We start from the raw sequence: 14191 nt of genomic DNA, 5'->3' as shown, positions 1-14191 counted from the left end.
CAAGCATCCTATGAGGCAGTCCTCAGAGGGGGAAACTGAGCCCCTGCGAGGCTCACCTGAGGCTCCTCTGAGAGGAACACCCTGCATAGGAATTGGTCAGGTGCAGAGGGGTGAGATCCAGGTGTTTCTGAGCAGAGTGAGTGCTCTCAAACACTACGCACACTGCCCCTCACACTGCTGCCTTGTCATCCAGCTTGAGTTTACCTGAAGTTTCAGACAAAAGGTGGACATGATTAGAGAACAAAAAAAGCCATGTCCTGATTCAGGTAATTACAAAACAGGTTGGTAAGTAGAACGACACAAAAGTGGATGGGTATTATGCTTCTTTGCTTCACTAACTTCGGCAGCAGATCCAACTGTTTGCCTACCCAATATCCATCCACCTCTCTCAGTTCTTTCCTAAATAGTGAAGCAATTTTATTCCTGCAGCCACTCTCCCCACAGCAGTCATGTGCTTCCAGTGAAGATGGGTCCATCCACAGCCACAAAGGAAATCCTGACTGGCCCTTGCCTGTGATTTGCCTGGGCGTAGTCATGTGTCACAATGCTGGCCAATGAGATATAAGAATCTGGGAAGTGGGGCACCTAGAAAAGGTTTCCTCTCTTAAGAGACAGACAGTGAGTGAGAGATGCCCTCTTTCTGCTGTTGGATGTGATGACTGGAGCTGTAGCAGTCATCCTGTGGCCATGAGGGGAGTCTGTGGACACAGGCACGCCAGATGTGGAGACACCCCAAATATGGCAGTGGCATAACAGAGAGGGCTTAGCCTATAGGCATTGTGAAACTGCTTCATTATTCAACCCTGGGGCTACCTACCTATAAGTTGCTTTGTTATATGAGTTTCTGATTTCAGAATTCTGATTTCAGGCAAATTTCAGCTGTGTGCTTCCAGACCCAGGAGTACAAGTATCACCTGGAAACTCGTTAGATATGCAAATTATTAAGCCAGACCTACTGAATCAGAAACTCCAGGTGGGGCTGGCATACTGTGTTTTAACAAGTTTTCCTGGGGATTCCCATGTGGGCTCAGGTTTGAGAACCACTAAGAAGCACACAGTAATGAAGAGTTCAGAATAAGACCTCTTAAGTCAGGCTCCTTGGATCCAAATCACGTCACCACCATTTTCTAGCTGTGTGACCTTGGGCAAGTTATTTAAATTTAGTTGTCTCATCTGCAAAAGGAGAATAATAAGAATACTTATCTTAGAGGGTTGTGGGGAGGCTTAACAAGTCACTTCATGGGAAGCCCTAGCACAGTGCGAGTATATAGTAAATGTTACATAAATACCTGTTGATATTACTATTGTTTGCACCGAAAGGCATACCAACTGCCGCAACTTCCTGACTGAGCTCCTCGAAAACTGTATCCATACCTCCTTGATGTTTATTTTGCTCCCCATGGACCCAGCCCAGTGCCCTGGGGTTCCAGAGACATGTGGCCCTTTGGTCAGCGTAGGGGGTGTGATATATAGGAGATGCTGAAGGCCTTTCTCCCAAGTCCAGACCATCACCCCTCAGACTTCTGCCCACAGCTTGAGCCTGCACAGTCCCAGCAGACACTCCTGTGGCCACTCCAAGCGGGGCACTCTTCTGGCTACTATGCCCAGTCACTGATCCAGAATGCTCACAGCTTCTGCCTGACACCAGAGAGCACCTCCATCACATGAAGTCATGCTGAACATCGACAAGAGTCCAGGGGTGCCCTTCCCTCTGGGAGTTATCTAAGATTTCAAAACTGGTGGTGCCAAGATGCAGAAAGTCAATGAATGACTAATGCCACCCTGGTTAAGGTCCCAATACCAAGAAGCAGCTTCTTGTCAGGCTTAACAACAACGCTGGGTATGAGGTTCTGGGTGGGGCAGGGGTTTTGCACTCACTGGTGTCACTGACATTGTTAGGCAAGTCACCAAAAGAGAAGCATGAGATGCAGGAAGGCAGAGGAGGTCCCCACCTGAGCACCCACCCTTGGGGCAAGAAAGGATTGGTAAGATTCGTTAGGCTCCCAAAAGGGATCTATTAGGCTGAACCTCATAAAATTGCCAATATTCAACCATTCTTGACCCACAAGAAGCAATTTCACATTGTTTAACCTAATATAATCCAGGAAACACACTCTAACAATGCAACGTCAAGAAACTGGTCACAAGTAAGAAACCAGGATAGTGGTAGTCTCTGGGAAAGAGGACTAGGTTGCCTTATTTTTGTTCCTTTGGTTCGATGCATGTGTAGTCACTATTCAAATTTAATAAAATTTAATAACTCAATCAACCCTACAATATCTTCCTATCTCAGAAAAGAAAAACAAACCTATACTGGATCCTAAGTGATCTGTAAACTCGTCACCTCTCTGTCCTCATCCCCACCTACTCTCTCCTCCTTCACTTTGTTCCAGGCTCATGGGCCTCCTTGTAAGCTCCTATTTTTTACCAGCCCCATGGTCTCAGGGCCTTTGCACTGGCTGCTCCCTCTGCCCAGACATCCCTGCTGCTCATACACAGTCCCCCCTCTTTAGGTCTGTACTAATGTCAACTTCCCAGAGGCCATCCCTGGCCACCCAGCCTAAAATTTTAATACCCTCTACCCCAATACTTCATATCCCTTTTCCCTAATTTCTTCCACTTAGCACTTATAATCACCTAACAGTATACAGTTTACTTGTTCACTGTCTGAATCCTCCACTTAAATCAGAGCCCCATTCAAACAGCATTGTCTGCTTTGTTCACTGTTATATTCCTTAGTACCTTGAAGAGTGCTTGGCTCAACAGACAACTGTCAAGTTTAAAAATCTATGCAGTGTGACTATTTGGAGTTTGCTGCCCTCAGATCCAACACATGTGGCTCTACACTGAAAACACTGAAAAAAAATCAAGCTGCTAAAACCGGTGACAATGCTCCTAACATTCTCTTCACCCTGGACTCACCTCAGAGCCTTTGAAAGAAAAAGAAAGAACAGAAGTAAAGAGAGTGCTGGGGCAAAAGTTCAAGGAAGCCCGAGGGGCTGCAGGACTTTCCCTGCCTTCCTCCCTGCACACCGAGAATGTGATGTACAGAAAGAAGGCCAGAGCTTCTGTTCCTTCCCATCAACCATCTCTACCTACTTGGCAAGCAAACAATAAGCAGAAATCCCCAAATGAAGGTGTTCTCTTTTCCTGCCCCGTCCACACAAGGATTTCTGCCCCACACTGACTCACTGTTAACTTACAAACCCCAAAAGAACAAATGCACTAGGAGCCTCTAGATCAGTGGTTCTCAACCTTCCTAATGCCGCGACCCTTTAATACAGTTCCTCATGTTTTGGTGACCCCCAACCATAACTAAAGCACAGTGATTAATCACAAAAACAATATGTAATTATATGTGTTTTCCGATGGTCTTAGGTGACCCCTGTGAAAGGGTCGTTCGACCCCCAAAGGGTCACGACCCACAGGTTTGGAACTGCTGCTCTGGAAGATGTGAAGGGGCCGGGCACGGGCGGAGGGCGTTGTGCACTTGCTGCAAAGGAGTTTTAATTGCTGGCTTGATGTGAAGTATCACCAGGGCCAAGGCATTGCCACAAGCCACATCTTGCCCCTGTCCTTCTGTTGTCATGTGTCAGAATGGAAAGTGGGCACTTCCCACTGTAGTGCTGGAGGCAAATCAAAAGCTAGGTTCTGGTTCTATGTGGCCTTAATAAAGTCCCATCAGTGGAAGGATCTGTGCATGTCTGTCCTGAGAAGGGGCTGGGGAAGATCTGAGGATCTTGTTGAAACTCGTCCTTGGAAAAAATGTAGGAGGAGCCCCATGGTCAGGTGCTGCAGGGAAACAGATCTTAGGAAAACGGGACTCAACAAACGGACTCAGAGGGCCAGTGCCACTGTGGCAAGTACCCAGAGAAGCTGGGGAAGGAAACGTGTGCCCACTGGAGCCTCGCAGATGTCCTCAGTGCTACCAGATGATCCTTTACCAAAGCGTTTCTGAAGCCATGGGCCAAGTACTGACTCATTTTATGAAGGAAAAAAACAACAACGAAAAACCTGTGTTTATTGTGCAAGTGGATTGAGCAAAGGCAGGGAATTCCCCCATACATACACTTGGGCTTGAAACACACAAATGCCGAGTGAAATTTCCTGTACTGAATATTTGTTTCTAACTTTTCATGATGAGCCATTTCAAACAAACAAAGGTAAAAAGAAGAGTATAATAAACCCCCACTGGCCAGCATCACCAGTTAGCAACTCATGGCCAATCTTATTTCATCTCCTTATTTACCTGTCCACTTGTCTCCTCCACTCCCTGCCGGTCTATATTATTTTGAAGCAAATCCCAGACATCTTAAGTTCATAGATATTTCAGAAGGTATGTCTTAAAAGACAAGAATGTTATTCTGAAGAAAACCCACAATATCATTATCACATCTAAAAATTTAACAAGAATTCTTTTATAATATCAAATATCCAGTTCATTTTTGTTATTTTAAAGAAAGGGGGGCAGCACAGGCAGGTATGGTTCACCTCTTCCCACAACCATATCAAACTTACAACTAAAATATAGAACAACCATCATTTAGAACAGTCCGAAATCGAGATGAATGGAAGTCTGACAACTAACTACAGAATTAAAGAAACCACATCCATCCAAACTGGTAGAAGGGACACAGACATGGAATGGGCTGGTTCCTCACCCATGTGTGGTGGATAAAAATTTGGGAGAGATATCTCAGGAGCAAGGAGTCCCAGCCCAACACCCAGCCCCCCGGCCCAGTGCCAGGAAGATAAGTCCCCACAACTTATCCCTGCAAAAACCAGCAGGGATTGAGTTGGTGGAAGATACTGCTAGAGCCCCAAGCAGTTCCTCTTAAAGAACCCACACACGGACTCACCTACTCAGACTCACTCCCTCTGAGCTCCAGCACCGGGATAGCAGCTTGAAAGGCATCAGTGCCATACTGGGAGAAACTAAAGTGTCTGGCATCAAGGTGAGCAGAGCCCATTGTCCCTTTTTCAAACCCTCCCCACAAAGAGCCGGCAAGCTGGTCCCATATCTGAGACTCGATTATCAACTTTGCTAAAACTGTTCAACCCACCTTGGAGATACTCAGAGACTCCCCACCACCACCCAACTTATGGGCCCACCCAAGCTGTTTTTCCACATAAATGGCTGGTTTGGCTCATGATGCACAACTTCCCCAATTCTATCAAACAAACAACAGCTGGCCTCTGGGAGCTCCAGGCTCGGTACTAGCAGCAGCCAGCCTAGATTCGCAGCTTGGCTTTACCTGGGAATCTCGAAGCCCAGCATAAGTAGCAGCCATCTCAGATTGCTTTATAGCTCAGGCAGGGTGGCCCCGGGAAAAACACACGTGGGGGCTGGCCTTGGCCTGCACCACCTGGGAAACCCCAGGGCCAGCATACCCAGAGGACAGCCACAGACCAAGTTGGGGACCCACCACCCTGCACCTACACAGCTGATCCTCCACGGAGAGCAGAGGGTGGTAGTCAGTGGTCATAGCCAGTCCTTGCAGCTGACAGGCCTGGGTAAATCCCTCCCATTGACCTGCCAGCACCAACCAAGGCTCAACTATTAAGAGGAGGGCGTACTCAGCCCACACGAAGGATGCACCTCGAGTATCCAGTTTGGGTGATAGGGGAGGCTGTGCCACTGGACCCTACAGGACACTGACTACATGAGGCCACACTATCAAGACATGGAGTCAAAGCAGCTTCACCTACTACATAGAAACAAACGCAGGGAGGCTGCCAAACAAGGAGACAAAGAAACATGGCCCAAATGAAAGAACACATTGAAACTCCAGGAAAAGAGCTAAACAAAATGGAGACAAGCAAACTATCAAATGCAGAATTCAAAACACTGGTTATAAGGATGCTCAAGAAACTTAGTGAGGACCTCAGTAGCATAAAAAAGATCCAGTCCGAAATGAAAGATACACTAATTGAAATAAAAAGTGATTTACAGGGAAACAACAGTAGAGTGGATGAAGGGGAGAATCAAATCAATGACTTGGAGCACAAGGAAGCAAAAAACAGCCAATCAGAACAAGAAGAAAGAATCCGAAAAAATAAGGATAGTATAAGCAGCCTCTGGGACAACTTCAAGAGGTCCAACATTTGCACCCTATGGGTGCCAGAAGAAGAGAAAAGAGCAGGAAATTGGAAATCTACTTGAAAAAAGAATGAAAGAAAGCTTCCCTAATTTGGTGAAGGAAATAGACTTACAAGTCCAGGAAGCACAGAGAGTCCCAAACAAGCTAGACCCAAAGAGGACACATCATAATTAAAATGCCAAAGGTTAAAGATAAAGAGAGAATCTTAAAAGCAGCAAGAAAAAAGAAGTTACCTACAGGGGAGTTCCCATATGACTGTCAGCTGATTTCGCAAGAGAAACTTCTCAGGCTAGAAGGGATTGGCAAGAAATATTCAAAGTCATGAAAAGCAGGGACCTATAGCCAAGACCACTCTATCCAGCAAAGCTATCATTTAGACTTGAAGGGCAGATAGTGTTTTCCATACAACAAAAAACTAAAGAAGTTCATCATCACCAAACCATTATTATATGAAATGTTAAAGGGACTTATTTGAGAAAAATAAGATCAGAACTATGAACAATAAAATGGCAATAAATTCATATCTATCAGCAATTGATCTATAAAACAAACTAAGCGAACAAGAACAGAGACAGAATCATGGATACAGAGAGCATTTGATGGCTGCTAGATGGGAGGGAGGTGTCAGGAAATGGGTGAAGAAGAGGTGGCAGGATAAAGTAGTACAAATAGGTAGTTACAGAATAGCCATGGGGATGTAAAGTACAGGACAGGAAATGAAGTAGCCAAAGAACTTAAATGCATGACCCATGCACATAAACAATAGTTAGGGGATTGCCTGAGGAATTGTGGGGTGCTGGGTGGAGGGAGTGGAAGGGGGGAGAAATTGGAATGCCTGTAATAACATAATCAATGAAGTATAATTAAAAAATAAAATAAAAATTGCTTGAAGTTCAAGAAAAAAAAAGAAAGGGGGAGTGCAGGTTCCCGGATTACAAAGGAAAAAAAAAAAAAACCAAAAAAGCCCATGCCCAGAGTGGTGTTCATTCCCAGAGACTGAAATTAGTCAGTATGGTCTAGCTTGTCCACCCCACTTGTCCATGTGTCCATCCATTGAGAGACCACAAACTGGGCGTTTAAGGGCCTGGACTCTGGAGCCAATGGCTTGGGTCTGAATCCTGGCTTTGACACTCACCAGCTTTGTGATATGACTTCTCAGGACTTCTGTATCCTTATATGGGAATTGGGAATAACAACAATGCCTACCCCATGGAGTAGTTATGAGGATTAAACAAGATATATAATACCTGAAAAGCAGGCACAGTAGTGCTTTATACACAATAAGAGCTCAGTAAATGCTGGTATCATTAATGTAGTCAACAGGCACTTCCTAAGCATGTTTTACACGCCAGGCATTGTCCAGCAGTGGCGGTGAGGTTAAAACTCTTGTGAACACCATGTGGGGATAGGAACTGACAGTAGGTTACCACCTGGGAACATAAACAGACTCAGAATCTCCAGCACCTGCCTTGTTTGGGTAGGAGGGCCCAGATTCATCTTGCCCCTGAGATGGGGAACCCTGAGCCAAGAGAGTAATTAGAAGTCTAGAACAATGACTCCCATAGAGTTGACAGAGGGAAACACTGTGACATCCCTCTCTGTGTGTCCCCGTCCAGCAATGCCTCTTTGGATCAGAGCAAGGGCAAGAGTCATAAGCAAAGTAAGCCCTGCTGTGGCTGAGCTCTCAGGAAGACACTACATGGCTTCCACAGGAGGCTACAGCTGTGAGGGACAAAGTCAGCAGACAAAAAGAGAAGAGAGGCTTCATTCCCAAAGAAGCCATTTAGAAACAAAATTTCAACACGCTGGATCCTTCTCTTGTTTCCCTCATTCTCACTGTCCACCTTCCTCCCCAACCGCCTGAAGCTGCACTCTGTCCTAGGAGGTGAGACCTATTTCCACAGTCGCTCAGGTCTAAACCAGCACCCCAGCACCAACATAGACTCAAGGATGGATGCTGACAAACTCTGGGAATCCATTTTGTGCGGTTAGTCCTTCCTATGATTGTCATTGCTCAAAACTCAAACCCCACCCCCGCAAACACTATCTAATGCAGCACATACAACAGTATGGTCTCTGGACCTGAGTTCATTTTCTGACTAACCCTGAGCAAGTAGCTCCTCAACACCATACATCTATACAATGCGGATAATCATAGTTCTGCCACCTCAGAACGCAAGGCACACACTCCAAGCACTACGAACGGTGCCAGGCCCAGAAGGCCTCTCCAGTGGATAGCAGCTGTGAGGTTAGCTATACCTGCCTATTATAAATATGCTTTTCATTACTTATCCACCCTTATTCATCAAGATAAAATAGATGCCACCCTTGATTTATGTGTGTCTCATACCCTAGGTTCACACTGTCCAATACATGTGGCTACTGAGCAAATGAAATGTGGCCAGTGGGAATGGAAATGTGCTGAAAGTGTAAAAAGCTGGTGTGGCTCAGTTGGTTAGAGTGTCATCCCTTAAACCAAATGGTGGTGGTTTTGATTCCTAGTTAGGGCACATATCCAGGCTGCATGTTCAATCCCTAGACAGGGCACATATTAGAACACAACTGATCAATGTTTTCTCTCAAATCGATGTTTCTCTCTCTCCCTTCCTCTTTCTCTGAAAACAATTTAAAAAAAATGTCCTTGGGTGAGGATTAAAAAATTTTTAATAAAATGTAAGTATAAAATGCACTGTATTTCAAAGACATCATGTGGAAAAAAAGAATGTAAGATAACCTCAATAATGTTTATATTGATTACATATTGAAATGATAATATTTTGGACTAAATAAAATACATTATTAAAATTAATTTCCTCTGTTTCTTTTGATTTTTTAAAATGTGGCCGCTATAAAATGTTAAGTTACATATGGTGGTCCGCACCCGTGGCTAGCATTGTATGTCTAAGGACAGCACTCCCGCAGACCCCAGAGAACCGGTGTCTGCTTATTCACCTTCATACCATCAGTGTCTAGCATGGGGCCCTGCTCACAGGCGAGGTAGGAAAAATGTTTCGTAGATGGCTGGATGAAAGAGCTCTCCATACTTCTCCTGCTCTTAAAAGCACCCACTACTGTCCTCACATCTAACTAGGCCTGCTCCATTCAAAATATTTAACAACCTGTAAGGCCCAGGATATACCAAAAGGGATGCCACTGTGTTGGCTGAAGCAAGGACCTGGGCCACACAGCCCCTTGAGATGCTGGACTGTATTTGTATAGTTTAACAATCCATAACGCTGGCTGGATGCTTGAAATACTCTTACCCCTGCCAGCCCAAGTCACCTGAGTTTGCACTCACCCAAATGGGACACCAGCCTTGTTCACTATCTTTCGACACCTAACCTGTTTCCTGTTAACCTGTGTCTGGTGTGGGAGCTAAGCAGTCGACCTTGTTTTGAGGATGGGCTCTGCTGCCGGGCCTTCAGTTTTGAAACAACCAAACATTCCAACAGAAATTGACCCCATTGTGTCTTACTGTCAGTGGAAACAATGCCACCATATCCCCAGACCAGTCCTGCTGCCACATGAATTAGGTACCAGACGTAGTCTGCAGGGCTTTGCATGTCAAACAACATAGAAAGGAAATGCTGCCTCAACTTCCTAAACTTGTCTCAGCCTAGTGAGGAGGACCTGGGAAGAGAGGGAGTAAGGTATGCGGGTGAGGGAGTCTAAAGTCAGCTTCCTCACTTATAAAGTGCCACCCATAAACTTACCTACGTCATTGGACTCGTGAGGATTAACTGAGGAAAAGTGTGAAATGCTTAGAAAAATGACTACTACATAGTATATGCTAAGTAAACATTACTTGCTTTTATTGTCATTATTTTACGAAATTAAAGTAGCATGAACTCATTCCAACCTCTGGGCCTTTGCATTTGTTGTTCCCTCTGTCTGGAATATTCTGCCCCCAGCTCTTGGCACAGCTGATGCCCCTCGTTCATTCAGGGTTCTCAGCTCATATGCCTTTCCTGACCATCCAAACTAAACACCCTTTGCCCACCACCAGCCTGCCGCATCAGCCATGCTCTAGCTCGTCCCCTTGACATTTCAGCCACTATACTTAAAACAATCTGAAATCACCTTGTTTATTTTGTCTCCCCAGGTAGAATATAAACCTTAGGAGAGCAAAGATCTTGTCTGTCTTGTTCCCTGTCTAGGGTTTGTGCTTTTAGCCATTATGCTACACTGCCTATGTACCAGAATGCTTACTGGGTGTGTTTATGAAGGTAAAATCCCACAAACAACCTAAAAGTCCAGCAATAGGGGAATAAAGGAAGGTCTCCACATATTTAAAAGAATGTGAGTCTAGCTGTCAAAAAGAATGAGTCGGATCTGTATATAATGACTTGAAGGGAGATACCCTATCAGTAATCAAAAAACTCAAGTTACAAATATGTGTGGCTTGATCCCTCCTCTTCCTTTTTGGGAGTGGTGAGGGAGAAGGAACAAAAACAATCAATATACACATATATACATCCATTTAAGCAGAGAAAAAGGTGACAGTAATCACCTAAATCCCCAAGAGAAGAGGGCATATACATTTTGTTCACTACAAAATCTCCAAACCCTAATAGTAGATACTTGGTAAATACTCACTGTTTCAGTGAATGGTTATCTCTAGAGGGGGGGATTTTAGAGTGGAGGGTGGCACCCATTATTTTCCTTATATATCTCTGTATTGTTTGACATATTACAATGAACATGTGTTTCTTGCATAACTTTTTAAAAGGCAAGTACAACCCATTCTCACACACACAAACTAAGGCCATTGACCAGAGCAGTCCTAAGAAACAGGAGCAATACCAGTCTTATGGAAAGCACCATAGCTTCTCATTCTACCAGCTAAAACCGAACACTTTATGTTAAAGAAAATGAGTGTTTAATTCTTTTATTAAAACGTTAATACATTTAATTTTGATTTTGCTAGTTAATTAAACACATAACAAGATTAAGCTGTTACCATAACCTGTGTCATTTTTTTAAACCTAAGTTTGAAATACATTAACAAAATGTTTTACAAAAAAAGAAAAAAGGGCAACAATCACACTGCGCATTCTAAATTCCATTTTTGATTTACCACCTAACAACTGCAATGTCTGAAAAACACGTTCACATTTAAATCATTCCACACAGACTGCTAAAAAAACCATGTGCTGTTGTCACTAACAATTAAGACCAAAAAAACTTTAAATGTCACTGCTTTATTTCATCAGATTAAAAAACCACTTAGGTAAATTTGGTAGCCATCACAAATTTAATTGAAACCATGGGTTCCTATCATCAAATGAAACCACAATTGCAGGTTCCGGACAACAGACTCAACCTAAACAGGTATCTCATAAATTCCCTTCCCAGACTCTTTGCGGAGTGTGCTGCCTCCCAAAATGCTAGGGAGGATCTTCCCATATAGGTTATTTAACCCATTGACAAGGTATAGCTTTTCAGAAAGGAATGAAGGACTCAGCCAAGCTTTGCCAGGCGAAAACTATACAAATGGGTCCCCTGAAAGCAAGACCTTACTTGATGCTACACCTGTGGCCATTGCAGTCTGGCCAAATCTATTCTCTGCTCCTCACTAATACATTGTTTTACATACATTAATTCTTGGTGACTTAAAAACAAAGAAAAAAAAAAAACCCACCCCACTCAATCCAGTCGGAAAAGGCCACCTCCAGTGGCCCAGGGGACTTTCAGTGCCCAGGAGATAGGAGACCAAGTTGGGCCAAAGAAATAGTGTTTCCAAAATATGGCAGCTCCATTCTTCTTGCCAATTAACTGGACTATGGAAGGCTGGGTGAAAACAGCAACTCCCAAATTTCTGGGTTGGTCAGTTAGGTCTGTGTTGGCCCACTTGCCAAGATGGTGACTACTGGTTCTGGGAAAAGGAGTTTAGATTGAACATGTTGCGTTAATGGCGCCCAAGGGACAGTCACCAGGGGGATATCAAGGAAGCACAGGCATCAAGAAGCTCAGGGGGCTAATAAGGTGTTGAGATAGAATCAAGCGCTAACATAAACCACTGGAGTGAATGTACTGGCTTGAGGGGAAGAGTGGGTGTGTGACTGAGCAGGAGGCTGCCGACAGCAGGTCAATACCACTTCTTTTCAGGCCCTTATACTGCAGTACATTCCACAACTTAACCTTTAGTGAACAAAAAGAGGGGAGGGAGGGAGGGCAATAACATTGTCCCTGCTCTGCCCTTATAAAGCAGCAGCAAAGGCCTATCAAGAAAAACAAGATACATTTATTAAGTGCTTATTATGCACCTGGCTCTGTGCTAAACACTAAACATGTATTATCTCCTGGGATCATCAAAACAACCCTTGCACAAGTCCTATGACTGCAACTTCACAGATGGGATACTGAGGCTAGGAGTAAACTGTAGGGGAACTCAGGGCTGTCATGTCACAGCCCACAGTCAGGCAGACCAGATGGAGAGCATTGAAGGAAAACAATTATTTTACATAAGAGCTGTTACTTAGTGAGAGAATACAATCTAAGCAAATCCTTACAGCCCTCTGACACTGATATTGTTATCCCATTTTACAAATGAGGAACATGAAGCTGCGGAAAAGGAAGTCAACTAGACCAGTTTTGAATCTGGCCACTGGGGAGACTAAGACTATAGCCAGAGACCCACCCTCAAAGGGTCTCTGGGACACTTGAAAAACGCTGAATAAATGGGACCATTTATTGAGTATTCTGTGCCAACTGCTGTTCTAAGCACTTTACACATAGTATTCTCATTGCATCCTCAAAACAAGTCTATAAGGTGACTATAAAAATCCCCATTTAATAGATCGGAAAACCAAGGCACAAATGGGTGAAATCACTTCACAAGGTCACACAGCTGGTAAATGGCAGAGCCTAAATGTGAACTAGGGTCTCTTTGCTTCCCAGACCAAAGCTCTTAACGAAATAATTTCAGCTAACAAAAGCCACTCTGTATTGATTGATAAATGTGGACTCTGCTTTTTACATGCACACTCTCAACTAACTATTACATTCACCCCATTTCTCGGGAGCTAATAATAGCACAAACACGTAATAAGTGACTTCTGTGTGCCAAATGCCTTATTCGCCGGATCTCAACATCTCAACAGAATCCCCAACAAAGAACAGATATACTCTTCTTCACCCGTTTTACCGAAAGGGGAAACTGAGGTTCGGCACGGGTTCCTTAGATCACAGCTCCGACTCCCACTCATGCCCTTCCGCACAGGGTCGGAGAGCAGGTCTGGAAAGTTGAGCCATGTGGGACCGAGTCCGGCCAGGTCCGGAGGGCGCGAGTCCCAGCGCCGCAGCCACCACAACCGGTGCCTACAACCGGCTGTTCGCCTGGTCGCCCGCTGGTGCTGACCCTCGGGGTCCGAGTAGACACCGATCCCTCGCCACCCTTGAATGAGGCCGTCCCTGCACCTGGAGCCACGTACCTAGGCGTCCTGGCTGCCCGCCCTGCAAGACTCACGACCCCGATGTCCGGCCCCCCACCGTTTGCTGGAGACGCCGCCAGCGCCGGTGGCCCGAGTGACTTCCAGGTTGCCCACTTCCAAGCCGCTTCGCGCGGGGCCTCCTGGGAACTGTAGTTTTGCCCTAAGGGGCAGCGAACTGAAAAAAGCCTGGCGCGAAGGTGCTGCTGGGAGCAGTAGGCACAGCACTGCACCGCCTTCTGGGAATGGTAGTTCACCTGTCACCTTCGTGCTGCTCTAGATCCCAGAGCACTTCCGCAGCCCTGAGAGAGTGAGACATGGAGGCGTGTCTTCTGCAGACTCCGACACGGTTGCCACGCTCCTCGCTCAGCAAGGGCAGCTTTTTCTTTCTTTCCACCCCGTCCGCCTCCTTCTTCTCTACGGCGGATCCTTTCCCTCCCTCTCAACTGGCGCGAGGTACTTACCCTGAGGACGCGAGACTCAGGAGAAGCGGGAACAGCACAGGAGAGCGTTAGACCCCCAGTGGAGCGGAGCGGCGGAGGAGGGCGTCTATGCGCGCTCGCGCACGCGCGCTCGCCGGCCAACTCCGGACTAAATTGCCGCGGGCCCCGCGGGGAGGACTTCTTTTCCTTTAGAATGCGCGAGCGCGAGGTCGCGCGC

General features: G+C 45.5%; 1 protein-coding gene across 4 annotated transcripts in view; it reads right to left on the bottom strand.

The window, feature by feature from the left end:
- The window catches only part of SIPA1L3 (signal induced proliferation associated 1 like 3), a 251283-nt gene extending 237092 nt beyond the window's left edge, over positions 1-14191 (bottom strand). For 3 of the 4 annotated variants that reach the window (XM_090259350.1, XM_090259352.1, XM_090259353.1), the window contains exon 1: positions 13535-13671. The gene's annotated coding sequence lies outside the window, so the exon portion shown is untranslated. Of the gene's footprint in view, positions 1-13534; positions 13672-13995 lie in introns of those variants that run through there. The other variant, XM_090259351.1, reaches the window with a different exon arrangement.

Source organism: Furipterus horrens, unplaced genomic scaffold, assembly GCF_987537825.1.
Source record: "Furipterus horrens unplaced genomic scaffold, mFurHor1.1.pri manual_scaffold_13, whole genome shotgun sequence".
Lineage (NCBI taxonomy): Eukaryota > Metazoa > Chordata > Mammalia > Chiroptera > Furipteridae > Furipterus > Furipterus horrens.
Note: the sequence above shows the minus strand (reverse complement) of the source record. Positions and strands in the feature narration are given on the sequence as shown.